This window comes from Neomonachus schauinslandi, chromosome 5 (assembly GCF_002201575.2).
Source record: "Neomonachus schauinslandi chromosome 5, ASM220157v2, whole genome shotgun sequence".
Lineage (NCBI taxonomy): Eukaryota > Metazoa > Chordata > Mammalia > Carnivora > Phocidae > Neomonachus > Neomonachus schauinslandi.
Window position 1 is genome coordinate 123,943,788 of NC_058407.1, and position 17,566 is coordinate 123,961,353.

Here is a 17,566-nt window from a genome sequence, read left to right on the forward strand (position 1 = left end):
AGAGGTGGGGAAGGCCTGCAGAGCAGCTCAAGGGAACTTTCTGGGGGGATGGGAATGTCGTATATCTTGACTGGGGTGGTTGGTGGTTACATGGTTGGATAGGGTTGTGAAACTCATGTAGTAGTACAACTAAAATTTGGTCTTTTTTTTTGTATATACATTTTATCTAAAATACTGCTGTAGAAAAATTATTTGAAAATTAACTGAACTTCGTTAATTCAAAACATCTTGTTCGTGTAGAGAATTGCATTTACTGACTGGGAGTCCTTTGGGGGAGTGGAGGAGAAATTTTCCAGACTGAATGTGTACACTGAAAGTATAATTTTCATGTTTCAATGCTGTGCAGGTAAATGAATTTTCAGTTGGACAGTTGGGATGTTACCAAACTTGTCAGAGAATTGGTGGTTAGTAACTTAAAAATGAGAATAAAAAAGCTTTGGTGTAATAAATGACCAAAAAGTTATTGTTTCTGGGTTTGGGCAGCTTGATCATTATGTGTAAAGCACTCTAGTTTATTATGAATTATATCTTTAAAAGTCCATATTTAGTGGGTTTTTTTTTTTACTTTTTGTAACCTTTGTATTTGTTTTCCTTTAGTACATTTTGAACCTATTGAGAAACTTAACATTTGAAAGTATGTCTGATGTCTGATCTCAAAATCAGGTCATATTTTCTCAGTGTTGTGTGTTCTTTGTTTTTTGGGTTTTTTTTTTTGACAGGATAGAAATCTAGGTCATAAGAACACTGCCCAGCAGTTCATTCAAATCCATGATGTTTGGTCTGGTTTTCATAGAGCATTCACTCTGTCAGTGCCACTGAAACTTTTCAAACAGTGTGTACAAGGGACCCGGGGACCTTGTTAAAGTTTGGATTTTGATCCAGGAGGCCTGGGTGGGGCCCGAGACTGCTTTCCTAACAAGCCCCTGAGTGATGCCCGTGTGGCTCTTGCAGGCACCACACTTGGAGTGGCAGGGTCCTGAGCCCTGGACCCCGCAGTTGATTTATTTTCTCCAACTTCCCATCTCAGTCAGGTTTTCACTAGAGCTGAATGTAACAACAACAACAAACAACAATAAACACACAAGGGTTGCTTCTCTCATGTAGAAGAAGTCAGGTAGCCCGGCAGGAGTGAATACGGCAGCTCCACAAAGTTATCAGGGATGGAGTTCTTATCTTTTTGCTTTACATCAGGGACGTGTTCCATTCTTAACTCATGGTCCAAGTGGACCCTGGAGCTCCTTATTCTAGAAGGGACAAGGCATCCGCCTCTTTAGGGCATCCTTCCCCCCTTCCCTGGCTGTTACCCCTCCCCCACATTCTGTTTACAGATTATTGATCAGAACTTAATCCCATGCCAAACTCAGCTGCAAGGGAGTTTGGGAAAGAACATCTTTTGGTTAAGTTCATTGCTGCCCAGATAAGATCAGGATTATTTATTTAGTTAATTAATTAATTTTTTTTTTTTAACTGAGGAAGAATGGAGAAATAGTTTGTGGCCACAAACCATCTCTGCCACAGAGCTCCAATTTTTCATTCCCATGAATCTTAGTTATAATTCCTGGCTGTTTTACCCTAAATAACTCTTCTTCCTCCTTACTGTTGGCTTCTTTTGTAAATGTAGGCAATTATGTCTTTCTTTCTTTTTTTGGTTTGACAAGAAGTAGCTACTGGTTTTCTATTTTATTTTCATTTTAAATTGCTTCCTCTCTCATTGTGTGTGTGCACGCGCATGTGTGTATGCAACTTTTGTTGTATTTTTACCCAAAATCTATAAGCACACAAAATTTACAAGTCAGATATTCTGACAGACGTGACAGAACTCTGGGCTAAACACTTTCATTTAAACAGCAGCAGTCTGGGGCAAACATTATTCCTGATCTATTTTAGATTTCAAAAAGTCCAAGCAGATGATCCTTTAATTTGGTGCCTAAATATACATGGGAGACTAGATATAACATTTAAAAGCTGTAGATCCTTGAGTATGCATATTTGTCATCCACATTCCACTAAAGAGTGTTACATTTAGAACAAATTAGCTTGGCATATAGGACAAGAAAATATTTGATTATCAAATCCTTAAAAACAAGCAGAGCATTTTGCGATCCCAGAGGCTCCACCTATGGGTTTGAGCTCTTAGTAAGTGTTTTTCTAGACAGATAGCTGAGTTTTTACCTTCCAGATTCATCCAGAAGAAATGATTGTCAAGTGCCTATTCTTTCATGGTGTGTTTGAAATAAAACGATTCCACCAAATATGAAATGGAAAAGGGGATGAGCAGTATATATTAAGTTTTTAGTTTGTTTGGGGGTATGCTTTTCACTGATAAAAATTTTCAGAATTTGGGATTGTGCAGGTATAGCTGGTGCTGAGTTTCTAAAGCTCACCAGGATTGAAATGAAAACGTTAATGTGTGAGACAGATAAATTAAAAATTTAAATGTGAGAGTTCAGAGGTAAGGTTGTTAATTGTCACTGAAGTGGATCCCTTTTAGGGCAGTATTTTTTAAAGATTCTCAGGTGATTTCTTTGTGTGTGAGGCTGTCGTAGGTAGTCTACATATAATTCTGGCAGTTCCTTCCTGGCCGTGGTAGTTTCCTGGTGTGGGAAGCTCACCTTGTGGGCTCTTCCGAAGTTTGGTGGCTGACCTTGCAAGCTAACATACATGGTCTGGCAAATTGTGCATTTTCTGGGAACACGTAGCTGCTTACTAAGAAACTGTGAATTAGTTGCTTATATTGTGTGAGACATAACTTAACCTGCATTTAGAACAAAAGAAGAAAGAAAAAAGAACATTTAAAGATATATAATACAGGTCCACAATCCGTTACCAAGACATTTGGAACTAGGTATTCTTGGAACTCATAATGTTTCATATTTTGGAAAGACAGGATGGTGGATATACTAAATATTTCATAATCATCTAGGGGCTTGGGGCAGCACCCCCTAACACCCTCTCTTAAATCCAGGTCAGGTTTGGTCACCGGAAGAAGCTGGATCAGGTTTTGCTTGTCAAATGAGTTACAAAAAAAGAAACTTTTATTTTCACAGCCCTTTGGATTTCTGAATCTTGGATGAGAGATTGTGCCACTGTAATTCTGTGGTAACCCCCATCTAGGTGTTATCAATCATTAATTAAGACTTTGGGTCCTCTTTGATAAAACCTCTAGCTCCCATAGACTAGTCTCCCATAGACAGAACTTCTTTCTCCCAGGAAGGAGTTGAAAAGCACCTGAGACTCCCAGAAGATTAGTAAGACTCCGGGCTCCTCACTTCCTTCTTTTGGCCACACACCTTGGCCAAAAGAAGCATGGAACAGGGTCTGCATTCAATACCCATCGAGGAAATTTGCTCACCGTGTTGTCTTCCTTCTAAACAGGTGGGTCAGCTGGGGTTTCTTCTCCTCAGGTCAGGAGAGCCAAGAAGCCGAGAGGAGCAGCTGCTCTTCCTTTCTGCAGCCCCCACCCTGAAGCCTTCTCTCTCATCAGACTGAAGGTCTGTTCAGACTTTGCAAGCAACTGTCTGCTATTCTCTTTGGCGGTAATGTTTACAATCGGCCACAGAAGACGTTGTTTACAGGGCTCTTGCCTTTTTCCTTTTGAATTTTTAAAAACCTATTTTGGAAAGAACAGATCAGATGTTGGCGCCTTAGTGATGGAGCAGCTATAAATACATTCCAAGGAATCTTGGGCTTTGCAGTTCCTAGCAGGCAGTAAACTTTCTCACTTGCTGGATATTATCTAAAGACTGTCTATCCCAGGAATTCAGGTGTTCCCCTCATTTCTGAGTCTCCCACTGCTAGTCAAATATTTACCTCTCATATATTTCTACTCTTCCTCACTCCTAAATTAATAAATTCCTTGTTTCTTTCCGAAAGGAGTCTGGAGTCTTCTCCTTTCCAGATTATAGTTATATGTATTTATATTTGCCTCCCCAGAAAGTTCAGTGTCACAGCTCCTTGACCTCGGGATGTATGTGCTCAAGAGTCTGGTTCAGACCCAAACTTTACAAATGATCTTTGCAGTCTTCTTTGCTTTCTCTAGTAGTTTATTGGTGTTTGCTAAAAATTTCATTCTACTGGAAAATCTTATTACTGTAATATCATTTTGACTATACAAAGATGGAAGTAGAAATAATAAGAAAGAGCACCAGATTGAAATTTGAATCCTGCGTTTGCCTGTGGCTAGTTGTGCTGAGAAAAGTAATTCACCTTTTCTGGCCCTCAGTTTTTTGTCTTAGGCTGTAGCTAATAATGTCTACCTAATTGGGCTATTCCATTAAATGGAAAAATATAAGTAAAATACGTAACAGAGTGCCCAGCTCAGGGTAGACACCTCAATAGATAGAAGTTGAATCTGAATGGAATTTTTCTTCTCAAGAGTTCATTTATTGTCACAACGTTCTACACAAAGGTATGATGAGCATCGGCCCATTTTATTGATGAGGAAGTAAGGCAAAGGAGACATTTAGTGACTTGCCCACTGAAGCCAGGAAATGAATTCAGGTCACTTGATTTCTGGATTGGATGTAAACTTTTAGGCTGAGAAATTCAGGGGTGAGAGAATTTGATGATTTGGAAACTAGGACTTTAAAGTGATCTTTGGGAAGTAGGCACATTCACATGACATGCTTTTGGGTTTTAATGATATTGCAAGAAATAATCAAAAGAAATTACCTGAAGTGATTGGAATTTGGTAAGTCATGACCATAATGTGCTCTAGAAGGTCACCTGTGATCAGTAGTGGGCTACCTCTTTTATGTGGGGTGGCTCGATATTTCTGGAGCGTCCTGTAATTCTACACACCTCCATGATGCTATTGCTTCATGTGAAATGCAGAAGAATTTAGGTCAACTGTCTTGTCCAACAACAAAAACATGATGAGTATGTTCCTGGATCTTTTTATTGCAGCCTCATATACCAGTTGTCTGGAAATGCCTGAGAAATGTATCCATTAGCATGTCTCTGGAATGCCTTTTAAAACTCTTGAAACTCCATAATCTCAGATGAAGCACTTTTGAATTGTGCTTTATTTGAACTAGTTTGACTATTAGTAATTTTCTTGTCTGTCTTCCCTTTTCTATTAGACAAAAAAGATAATATATTATAATGTGATACTTTATTGTTCTGTGTTGAAGAGTTGCTTCTCACTTGTTTCAATTGTTAGAAAATATAAGGTTGATTTTCTTTTCCTGTATTCATAGTAGTATCAATTATTTTCATCTAACCTATGCTTATCAGAACACACTCCAATTTATGTAACTCTTTCCTGGGGGTGGGGGAAATAGGTAATATAGTGCTTGGGAAAAATCAATGCATATTGGGCGCCTGGGTGGCTCAGTTGGTTAAGCGTCTGCCTTCGGCTCAGGTCATGATCCTGGAGTCCCGGGATCGAGTCCCGCATCGGGCTCCCTGCTCGGCGGGGAGTCTGCTTCTCCCTCTCCCACTCCCCGTTTGTGTTCCCTCTCTCGCTGTGTCTTTCTCTGTCAAATAAATAAATAAAATCTTTAAAAAAAAATCAATGCATATCTATGAATGTGCTTTGGTTAAAAACCTACTTGTGCCTTAATTTTAAACCTAGACCTTCATGAATAAATACTATATTTAAAAAGACAAAAGGACACTTACGTGCTTTTATTAATCATTGTAGTTAACTCAAATGGATTTTTCTCCCCAGCTGTAAGAATGATGATGAATTGAAAATTTAATATTTTTAAAGTGACTATCATGTGTGGTTTAAGTGGAAGGGTGATTGTGGCAGTGGCGTTTATAAACTTTTCACTCCTAAGATTTTGAGTCTTTTCTTTTTTAACAACTAATAATTTATTTATTAAAAAGGTTGATTTAGGGGCGCCTGGGTGGCTCAGTCTGTTGGGCGACTGCCTTCGGCTCAGGTCATGATTCTGGAGTCCCGGGATCGAGTCCCGCATCGGGCTCCCTGCTCGGCAGGGACCCTGCTTCTCCCTCTGACCCTCCCCCCTCTCATGTGCTCTCTCTCTCATTCTCTGTCTCAAATAAATAAATAAAAAAAAATCTTAAAAAAAAAAAAAAATAAAAAGGTTGATTTAAGCATCTGCAATGGTGACTTCAACCTCAACTCCTTGCTCAATACTGATGGAAGTAATCTGCTTAACAATCTCAGAAGGACGGTGCCAATCAATGAGACGCCTGCGGATCCTCATCTGAAAATGATCCCAAGTCTTAGAATCTTCACCACAAGGAGTTTTTCTTGTAGTGATTCTCAATAGTCTTGGTAGGCATCCAAACTAGTCCTTTCACTTTGAGATTCTTTTCCTTTGGGCCTCTGATCAAGCCAGCACATACCTTCTCTAAAGATTTTACGTTGCGGCTGGTAAGAGTAACTCTAATCCGGTGACTTGCTACCTCTGGTTCCACGGATGTCTTCCCGGTGTCTTTAAAAGCCATGGATGGCTGTGGCGCGGCTTCCTGACCGACTTGTTCTTTGGTGAGAGCAAACAGTGATGAGTCAGGAGCAGGAGCTGGTGTCCCAGGCTCCGCGACCGTGTCTTCCCCAAAGAGGGCAGATCTTGAGTCTTTGATGACCGTGACACTTACTAGGAAATGGAGGCAAGCAGGAAGGTAACTCCTAGGTTACCCATTCTCTTAGCTCCACTGGTCCCATTGAACAAAATCAAAAGCCTCACAAAAATAACCACACACAAGCTTATTTTCTGTTTATGCATAGAAATCCTACCTTGTATTTCTAGCAATTCCCCAGTGTTTTGGGGATCAGTTTTGCAAGAGAAATGTCCAAGGCTTTGAATGCTTGTCCAGGGCCAACCTCTGCTTCTACTGTCCTTAATGTCCCCCTTGGGATGTTGGCAGGGTGTGGCGCTGTAGATACCTCTGACGCAGCCCTATCTTGCTTTGGGAAGCTTACATTCTTTCATGGATGGCCCCTCCCACTTCCCTCTTCTAATTACAGAATAATGACATGTATGCAGAAACTCTGCCATCCCCAATGAATACATCAAGGGAGAATGGTTCTTTAGCAACAAACACAGAGGATAAAATGGTTTCTCTGATTCTGTGTTTGCTGATTATCAATGTGCCTGAATAATTTCACATGTGCGGGCATTCTGGAAAATGCTAATAGCTGTAGGATAAGCGTAGAAATTGCAATGCCCATTCCTAAGTAGACTGACAAAGAGGCCTCCTAAATCAAAATAAAGTAGAGTTCTAAAAGAAAGAAAAAGATGATGAGACCCTTGAAAATTTGGCAGTTGCTCTGCTAGACAGTGGGCATATGAGAAATTTAGGCCCCACTGAAGAATCTTATTGATTTGTCCATTGGCACTAACCTTGCCTTGAACTCATCATTACTTTTGAATATTTATGTGACCCAAGTCCGAGGATTTTTTTCCCCCCTGTGACATGCAGTAGTTCACATGCTGACTTTAGGCATACGATTTGGTAGTAAAACTGTAAAATGAAAATAAATGTTTTAGAGGATATTAGGTAGCAACTTAAATATCTTCCGATGGGAAATTGGTTTAAAAATGATGGACTAGCAATATAAGGCAATTCTATGCAGTAATTAAAAAAGATTGAGGTAGATTTAGCTTACTGATCTGGAAAGATTGCTAAGTTATATTTTTAAGTAAAAAAAGCAAGTTGTATTTGTACAGTATGATCCTATTTTTAAAAACAGCAACAAAGTCCCTATGTATGTACATAAATATAGAAAACTGTCTCAGATAATGACTTTTTCTCCCTTCCCCCATCTCTCTGTGTCTGTCTTTCAGTATGTCTTGGTCTGTTTCTCTCTCTAGGTATGTAGTATTTGCTTACTTTGCTAACCTAAAAGTTGGTATTGAGTTTTATCATATACTTTTTTGGGGAATTTTACTTTGAAATAAATTTAAACCTGTAGAAAAATTTCAATTTCAAGAACAGAACACAGAAGTCCTATATATCCTTCCCAAATTCACCAATTGTTGATATTCTACCATATTTTTCTTTCTTTTTTTTTTTTAAAGATTTTATTTATTTATTTGAGACAGAGAGAATGAGAGACAGAGAGCATGAGAGGGAGGAGGGTCAGAGGGAGAAGCAGACTCCCTGCCGAGCAGGGAGCCCGATGCGGGACTCGATCCCAGGACTCCAGGATCATGACCTGAGCCGAAGGCAGTCGCTTAACCAACTGAGCCACCCAGGCGCCCTCTACCATATTTTCATCTCTCTCTATATATACACATATTTTTTCTCAACCATTTGGAATTATGTTGCAAATGGTGCAATGTTCTATTACCTCTAAATGCTTCAATGTGCATTTCCTTAAAACAAGAACATTCCTGGGGCGCCTGGGTGGCTCAGTCATTGGGTGTCTGCCTTCAGCTCAGGTCATGATCCCGGGGTCCTGGGATCGAGCCCCACATCAGGCTCCCTGCTTGGCTAGGAGCCTGCTTCTCCCTCTCCCACTCCCCTTGCTTGTGTTCCCTCTCTCGCTGTCTCTCTCTGTCAAATAAATAAATAAAATCTTTTAAAAAAACCACAACAAAATTCCCTACTAGCCACAGGATACCCATCAAAATCAGGAAATTGACACAGATATTGTACTATCTTCTACTCCACAGATCCCTGCTCAAATTTCCCTGATTGTTCTGGTGCTTAAACTTCCAGAATCGCACACTGCATGTAGTTAGTATGTCTCTTCAGTTGTCTTTAATCTGGAACAAGCTATTTAGTCTTTATCTTTCATGACCTTGACATTTTTGAAGTGCCCAAATCAGTTACTTTGAAGAATGTCCCTAATTTGGAGTGGTCTCATGTTTTTTTTTTTTTTAAAGATTTATTTATTTGACAGAGAGAGAGACAGCGAGAGCAGGAACACAAGCAGGGGGAGTGGGAGAGGGAGAAGCAGGCTTCCCGCGGAGCAGGGAGCCCGATGCGGGGCTCGATCCCAGGACCCTGGGATCATGACCTGAGCCGAAGGCAGACGCTTAACGACAGCCACCCAGGCGCCCCTGGTCTCATGTTTTGTCATAATTAGATTCAAGTGTATCTTGAGAATATCACAGAAATGACCACATGTTCTCAGTGCATATTATCAGCAGGTACATGATGTTGATTTAACCTATTACTGGCGACACTGACTTTTATCATTTGGTTAAAATTCTGTCTGTCAGGTTTCTCCACAGTACAGTTAATTAATGAGTACTTTGTGATGGGGTATTAATAAGTATTGACAAGTATTCATTAAGATGTTAATAAGTATTTTGTGGGGAGATACCTCAAGACTGTATTAATACCTGGTTCCTTATTAAACCTTTACCCATTATTTGTGGCATCCACAGATGCTACTCCTGACCCAATTATTATTAACACTGTGGATAAGTAATTACATAATGCTACCATTTCTTCTACACATATTTTGTTGGCATAAGGTAGAGCTTCCTCTTATTTATTTATATCGGTCTGGATCCATGGATTCCTGTTTTATTGAATGAGTTATAATCCATTACTAGCATTATTTACTATGATGCTCAAGCTGACCCAGATTTAGCCAGTGAGAGCCTTTTCAAGCTCTTGTGACTTTTGACATTTACCATGATTCTTGGAGAACTTCCTTATTTCTGCCATAAGATTTCAGGCTGATCTGATACTTTCCCTGCCCTAGCCCTGGAGTCAGCTATGTCTGCAAGGAGCCCTAGTTCTTTTAGTTGAGAATGTTATTTAGAAATCAGGGTTTAGGCATTAAAAATGCTCAGTGCTATCAGAGTGTCATCAATTCTGGGTCCTCTCAGTGGGTAGAGCTATACATACATGCACACATACACATATGCTATCTACCTCGGTAGCCATATTTCTCTATTTTAGATACCCTGTGTTCATGCCAATGCTCCTGATTACAATCCAATATCACATGAGTCTTGCCTTTTCCATGTTTGTGCCTCCCTTCCTCAACAGTGAGAAGACTGGCTTCCATTATCTTTAAGGTATGTGATTAATTCTTTTGCATGTGACCAATCTCCCATTCATGTTGACTGTCTTCTTATCTCTAGTGCTTCTCACTCACATTGGCCAGTGCAGGTCAAGAGCAAAGTGATTCCCCCCAACTCTGGTGGTACGCCAGCTGAGGGTTCCAAATCTATGTTGTTTTGAATGAATCTTGACTATTTTATTGAGGGGCTGGCTATAATCTAGGGGTTAAGTGTGAGGTCTCCACAGTCAGAATGTCAGGTCTACACAGTAGATATGCCACTTGCTAGCTGTGTGAACTCGGGCAAACGAGTTAACCTCTTCTAGTCTCCAAGATTCCTCTCTCCAAAGGGAGGCCATAAACAGGAGAAAGCAAGCCACCTTGCTACTTTTCTTTCATTGGATATAGATCCTGAGTCTCAGAATAAAGGGTGCTTGCTGCCTTCTCTGGTCAAGTAGCCAGTGATCGAAGAATGAGCAGCAACCTTCAGCAGGCCACAGGGGGTGGGGTGGAGAGCATGAGAGGGCTTCAGGGGAGTGGGTGGCTGTATCAGCTATCAAAAAAGGGGCTTGCCTATGACATCAGCTCACTTGGGATCAGTATAACCCAGTGAAGAATGATGAAATTCAGGCTTCAGTTTCTTTATTTGCAAACTAAAGATGGTGATGTGGGTTAACCTACCTTAGAGTATTGTTGTGTAAGGGTCAGCTGAGCTAATGTTTTCCAGTGAGTGAAGTGGGAGACATTTAGAGAATATTTTCCACCCCCTGCCCCCTTCTAAAAATAATACATATTCACTGTAGGCAATTTAGAAAACTCATCTAAGCAAAAATAATCGCTATCACCGATAATCCCATCAGGCAAAGATAACAACTGTTTACACTTGGGGATGGGTCCCCCCAGTCTTATTTCTAGGCACATCAGGTCTAAGTCACTAATATGGAGTTTTCCCTTCTCCTCCCCACCTCTCCTCCCCTCCCCTCCCCTCTTCTCTCTTCTCTTCTCTTCGCTTCTCTTCTCTTCTCTCCTCTCCTCTCCTCTCCTCTCCTCTCCTCTCCTCTCCTCCCCTCCCCTCCCCTCCCCTCCCCCCTCCCTTCCCCTCCTCTCCTCTCCTCTTCTCTTCTCTCGTCTCTTCTCCCTGTGTGAGGTGAGACCAGATTCTCTCCAGGTACCACTTCCTAATTCTCCTAAGCCTCTTGCTGGCTGGACCCAGCAGTACAGTACTCTATAAAGCAGAGGGCAAGCAGGCCCAGGTCCATGCGTGCACCCTGTGGACGATGCACCGTGCACTCCTCCTGGTGGGCACTTCTGTCTGTGGCAGCATCCTCTGATGAAGTTCTTCTTCCGTCCCAGGTGCAGAAGGCCAAGGAACAGGTTCCCTCACTCTTTGATCGTAATGACTTGTCTACTGCGGAAGCTGGCTGCAGTCCAGATTCTGGAGGAAACAGCATAAGCATTTTCTATTCAAGTGCTACTCCCTTGTAGGCTCTTTGGGCTGAGGTGTTTGGGAGAGCGAATGTGGCTCTAGAAGAGATTCAGAGGATGTGGGGGATCATCTCGCCAGGAGATGTGCACACACTGACTCACAACCTTTCCACCCCTCCTGTCCTTCCTTTGATGTTGGTGTCAGCATATCTGGCTGATCCACTGACCATATGCTTGGCCATTTTGCAAACATTTCCTCAAACATTACATAACACTATGTTTGTGCCTAGGGATAAATGGGAGGAAGAAGAATATGTAAAAGTTAGACTTTTTTTTTCCCCCTCAGAAGTTTTACCACATAACCAATGAAAGGATACTAGTCTGAGTTCAAGTTGGCTCTGTGGAACTTTCGAGTAGTTCCTCTAAATGACTCACTGATCTTCCTGTCAGTTATGTCCACCAACACTCACCAGTCTGGGATGCTGTTCTGGCACTGCCATCTTAATATTTTCTGTCATTTAATACACATACTAATATGTGCTAGGTATTCGGCCCAAACTTTGTTCCTCACTTCCTGTCAGTGGTTTGGAATCTCACTCACCCTTAGAGATTTGAGACCTTTGAGTCTGGAAGATTTTATTCACCAAAAAGAAAGAGTCTGACTATAAAACATAAGTAACCCCTGAGCTGTTTCAGTGAATACGCTGCTGTGTGTTGGTTGATACAAGCTCTGTGAGGGAAGAGGGAGAGGAACATACCAAGGGAGATGGCAACAAGGGACCTAGGAGGTCCTACAGACAAGTAGCATGTCAGGACGTATGAGGAGTTTGCTGGTTTTATCATTTAGCGAGCATCTGGATGTAGCTCATTTCTTTTCCTTTTTTTTTCTTTTCTTTTTTGACTCTCAGAGGAATGGGCTCAATCATGACACTTCATATTAACAGTATTCACTGTATCTGTCGAAGGAATAGTTCTGGGAGGAATGGCACATTTTGGGAATCCCGGGACAGCTGATGGTAATTTCTGAGGAAATGGATAGGACTCTGACCCAGGGAATGAATGTGAAAAAGGCTCTCATGGGTTCTTTGGCTTTTATGCTGTGTAAGCAAAGACATGCATTCTTGGATCTGCCTTCACACCCTCACAGGGGCCAGCTTCCAGAGCCATGGCAAACCTTGAGAAGATAATAACAGGAACTATTCCCAATAGAATGAAATTTTGTGAAACCATCTATAGAAGGACTAAATTCAAGAAATTGTATGTTTGATACTTTTTGATGACAAGCAAAGTTATTATTATTATTTTTTAAAGATTTTATTTATTTATTTGACAGAGGAAGCAAGAGAGCACAAGCAGGGGAAACAGTAGAGGGAGAGGAAGACGCAGGCTCCCTGCCAAGCAGGGAGCCTGATGCGGGGCTCAATCCCAGGACCCTGAGATCATGACCTGAGCCGAAGGCAGACGCTTAACCATCTGAGCCACCCAGGCACCCCGAGCAAAATTATTTCTTATTAAGGGGTTACAAATGGAACCAAAACAATTAGTATGGAACTGAAAAAGAAGACAGATATTGTTCCTAAAAAATCATTCATATTAAGTAGATAATAATTCTATTTTGCTGAGTGAAGATGTAAATATATGCTGATGGTACCTATTGTTTATGTAAATCTAGACTGATGATACATACTGTATTTTTATTTATTTTTTTTTTAAAGATTTTATTTATTTATTTGAGACAGAGAGAATGAGAGACAGAGAGCATGAGAGGGAGGAGGGTCAGAGGGAGAAGCAGACTCCCTGCCGAGCAGGGAGCCCGATGCGGGACTCGATCCCAGGACTCCAGGATCATGACCTGAGCCGAAGGCAGTCGCTTAACCAACTGAGCCACCCAGGCGCCCCCATACTGTATTTTTAAATATGCAATAATTGCAAAGCACATCACTTTAGAAGCAACGAGTCATTGAAAAAATGCAAAGGGATAAGGAAAATGTATATTGGAAGGCTATATGAGCAAAGATTGTGCATAAGCTTGTATTTTGAAAAAACTAATTCACAAAAATATTATATTTTAAAATATGTCTTTTCTACCTCTCTTTATTATTTATTCTATAAATCTTACCATCATGTTGGAATTTACTTTCTAGTCTCCACTTCTTATAACCTACGTTTCACATTGTGTTTCTCTGTGGTGAGTTTGGATAATTTTCCACAGCTCTGTCTTTTTTTTTTTTTTTAAGATTTTATTTATTTATTTGTCAGAGAGAGAGAGAGAGGGAACACAAGCAGGGGGAGCAGCAGGGAGAGGGAGAAGCAGGCTCCCCGCCTAGCAGGGAGCCCGATGCGGGGCTTGATCCCAGGACCCTGGGATCATGACCTGAGCTGAAGGCAGACACTTAACCAACTGAGCCACCCAGGCATCCCAGCTCTGTCTTTCAGTACATTCTTTCTTTCCTCAACTATATCTGATCTACCTATTATGCTGTTCAATCCATCAATATGTTTTAAAATTGTAAAAACTACATATGTATTTAAATAACAGCCTTATTGAGATATAACTCACATCTCACAAAATGTAACCTGTTTAAGTATACAATTCAGTGCTTGTAGCGTATCATGGAGTTAGATAACCATCACCACTACCTCATCTTAAAACATTTTCTCCACCCCCCAAAGAAACCCTGTACCCATTAGTAGTCATTTCCCTTTCCCCTTGACTACCAAGCCCAGCAAACGCTAGTTTCATCTCTGTCTCTGTGGATTGCCTATTCTGAACATTTCATACAAATGGAATCATACCATACATGGCCTTTGGTATGGCTTCTGTCACTTGGCATACTGTTTTCAAGATTTATTTATGTTGTAACATGAATCAGTACTGAATTCCTTTTGTAATATTCCACTGTACAGATATACCACTTCTTTTAATCCATATTCATGAGTTGAGGACATTTGGGTTGTTATAATCTTTAGGCTCTCATGAAGAATGCTGCTATGAACACTTGTGTACAGGATTTTTAAATTTTTTAAATTTAAATTCAATTTAGTTAATATATAGTGTATTATTAGTTTCAGGGATAGAATTCAGTGATTCATCAGTTGCATATAACATCCAGTGCTCATTACATCAAGTGCCCTCCTTAATGCCCATCACCCAGTTACCCCATCCCCCCACCCCCCTCCCCTCCAGCAAACCTCAGTTTGTTTCCTAGAGTTAAGAGTCTCTTATCATTTGCATCCCTCTCTGTTTTCATCTTATTTTATTTTTCCTTCTCTTTGTACAGGATTTTTTTGTGCATTTACTTGGAGTTTTGCACCCTAATAATAAATATGCAAAATTTGTGTCCAAACCTAAATGTGGTACAGGATTGGGTTTTATCCTCACCCAGAATCCTTGGCAGTGATGATTTTTCCTTGAGCTTATTGGCCTGTGAGAGGAATTCTTCTGGGTCTCATAGAGCACACTGTTTTCAAGCTGGCCTCAGGGCTAGCCTCCTGCCTCATATGGACCAGGATACCATTCTATGCCCTTGGGGTTCTAATCACTGGCTCCTAGCTGTGGGAATCTTTTTTATTTAGGTCCATATCTATGTAAATCATTCTTCACGAACACTTGGTTTTATTGGATTTGAAAAATTTTTTCGGTATGCTTGAGTGTTTTATGGACTGTTATTATTATTTTAATTTGTATTGTCTAGTAGGCTGAATATCTTTTCTTACTGTTATGTGTCCTATTCTGTGAATTTCTTCGTTTTATCTTTTGTCCATTTGTCTCTTTTCCTGTTTTTCATTTCTTAAGTGATCTGGGGAGTTCTTTACATAATTGAAAATTTATTTATTTGTCAGTTATATACATTACAGGTAATTTTCTTTCCTGATCTGTAACTTTGCTTTTGTCTTTGTGTTGCCTTTTGCTATGCAGAAAATTTTTCCTTTTAATGTAATCACATTTAGCAATGTTTTCCTTTAAGATTTATGCATTTCCTATCATATTAAAGAAATTCTTTCCTGCTGTAATATCATACAAATATTCTCCTATTATTCTAGAAGAATTAAAGTTCTTTTACATAAAATTACATAATAAACAGAAATTTAAAAAAATTTTTATTGTTATATTAATCACCATACATTATATCATTAGTTTTTGATGTAGTGTTCCATGATTCGTTGTTTGTGTATAACACCCAGTGCTCCATGCAGAACGTGCCCTCTTTAATACGCATCACCAGGCTAACCCATCCTCCCACCCCCCTCCCCCCTAGAACCCTCATTTTGTTTTTCAGAGTCCATTGTCTCTCATGGTTCATCTCCCCCTCCTATTTCCCCCTTTCTTCTTCCCCTCCTGATATCTTCTTTTTTTTTTAAACATATATTATATTATTTGTTTCAGAGGTACAGATCTGTGATTCAACAGTCTTGCACACTTCACAGCACTCACCATAGCACATACCCTCCCCAATGTCTATCACCCAGCCACCCCATCCCTCCCATCCCCCACCACTCCAGCAACCCTCAGTTTGTTTCCTGAGATTAAGAATTCCTCATATCAGTGAGGTCATATGATATATGTCTTTCTCTGATTGACTTATTTCACTCAGCATAATACCCTCCAGTTCCATCCAGATCTTGCAAATGGCAAGATCTCATTCCTTTTGATGGCTGCATAATATTCCATTGTGTATATATATACCACATATTCTTTATCCATTCATCTGTTGATGGACATCTTGGCTCTTTCCACAGTTTGCCTATTGTGGACATTACTGCTATAAACATCGGGGTGCACGTATCCCTTCGGATCCCTACCTTTGTATCTTTGGGGTAAATACCCAGTAGTGCAATTGCTGGATCATATGGTAGCTCTATTTTCAACTTTTTGAGGAACCTCCATATTGTTTTCCAGAGTGGCTGCACCAGTTTGCATTCCCACCAACAGTGTAGGAGGGTTCCCCTTTCTCAGCATCCCCGCCAACATCTGTTGTTTCCTGACTTGTTAATTTTAGCCATTCTGACTGGTGTGGTATCTCATTGAGGTTTTGATTTGGATTTCCCTGATGCCGAGCGATGTTGAGCACTTTTTCATGTGTCTGTTGGCCATTTGGATGTCTTCTTTGAAAAAATGTCTGTTCATGTCTTCTGCCCATTTCTTGATTGGATCATTTGTTCTTTGGGTGTTGAGTTTAAGAAGGTCTTTATAGATTTTGGATACTAGCCCTTTATCTCATTTGCAAATATCTTCTCCCATTCTGTTGGTTGTCTTTTGGTTTTGTTGACTGTTTCTTTTGCTGTGCAAAAGCTTTTTATCTTGATGAAGTCCCAATAGTTCATTTTTGCCCTTGCTTCCCTTGCCTTTGGCGATGTTTCTAGGAAGAAGTTGCTGCGGCTGAGGTCGAAGAGGTTGCTGCCTGTGTTCTCCTTTAGGATTTGGATGGACTCCTGTCTCACATTTAGGTCTTTCAACCATTTGGAGTCTATTTGTGTGTGTGGTGTAAGGAAATGGTCCAGTTTCATTCTTCTGCATGTGGCTGTTCAATTTCCCCAACACCATTTGTTGAAGAGACTGTCTTTTTTCCATTGGACATTCTTTCCTGCTTTGTCAAAGATTACTTGACCGTAGAGTAGAGGGTCCATTTCTGGGCTCTCTATTCGGTTCCACTGATCTATGTGTCTGTTTTTGTGCCAGTACCATACTGTCTTGATGATGACAGCTTTGTAATAGAGCTGGAAGTCCGGAATTGTGATGCCACCAGCTTTGCTTTTCTTTTTCAACATTCCTCTGGCTATTCGGGGTCTTTTCTGGTTCCATACAAATTCTAGGATTATTTGTTCCATTTTTTTTGAAAAAAGTGGATGGTATTTTGATAGGGATTGCACTGAATGTGTAGATTGCTCTAGGTAGGATTGACATCGTCACAATATTTGTTCTTCCAATCCATGAGTATGGAACATTTTTCCATTTCTTTGTGTCTTTCTCAATTTCTTTCATGAGTATTTTATAGTTTTCTGAGTACAGATCCTTTGCCTCTTTGGTTAGATTTATTCCTAGGTATCTTATGCTTTTGGGTGCAATTGTAAATGGGATTGACTCCTTAATTTCTCTTTCTTCTGTCTTGTTGTTGGTGTATAGGAATGCCACTGACTTCTGTGCATTAATTTTCTATCCTGCCACTTTACTGAATTCCTGTATGAGTTCTAGCAGCTTTGGGG

The 17,566-nt window shown here is 40.4% G+C and overlaps 1 pseudogene; it reads right to left on the reverse strand.

The window, feature by feature from the left end:
• Positions 1–6,059: 6,059 nt before the first annotated feature.
• LOC110586543 lies at positions 6,060–6,420 on the reverse strand (annotated as a pseudogene).
• Between the last annotated feature and the right edge of the window lie 11,146 nt (positions 6,421–17,566).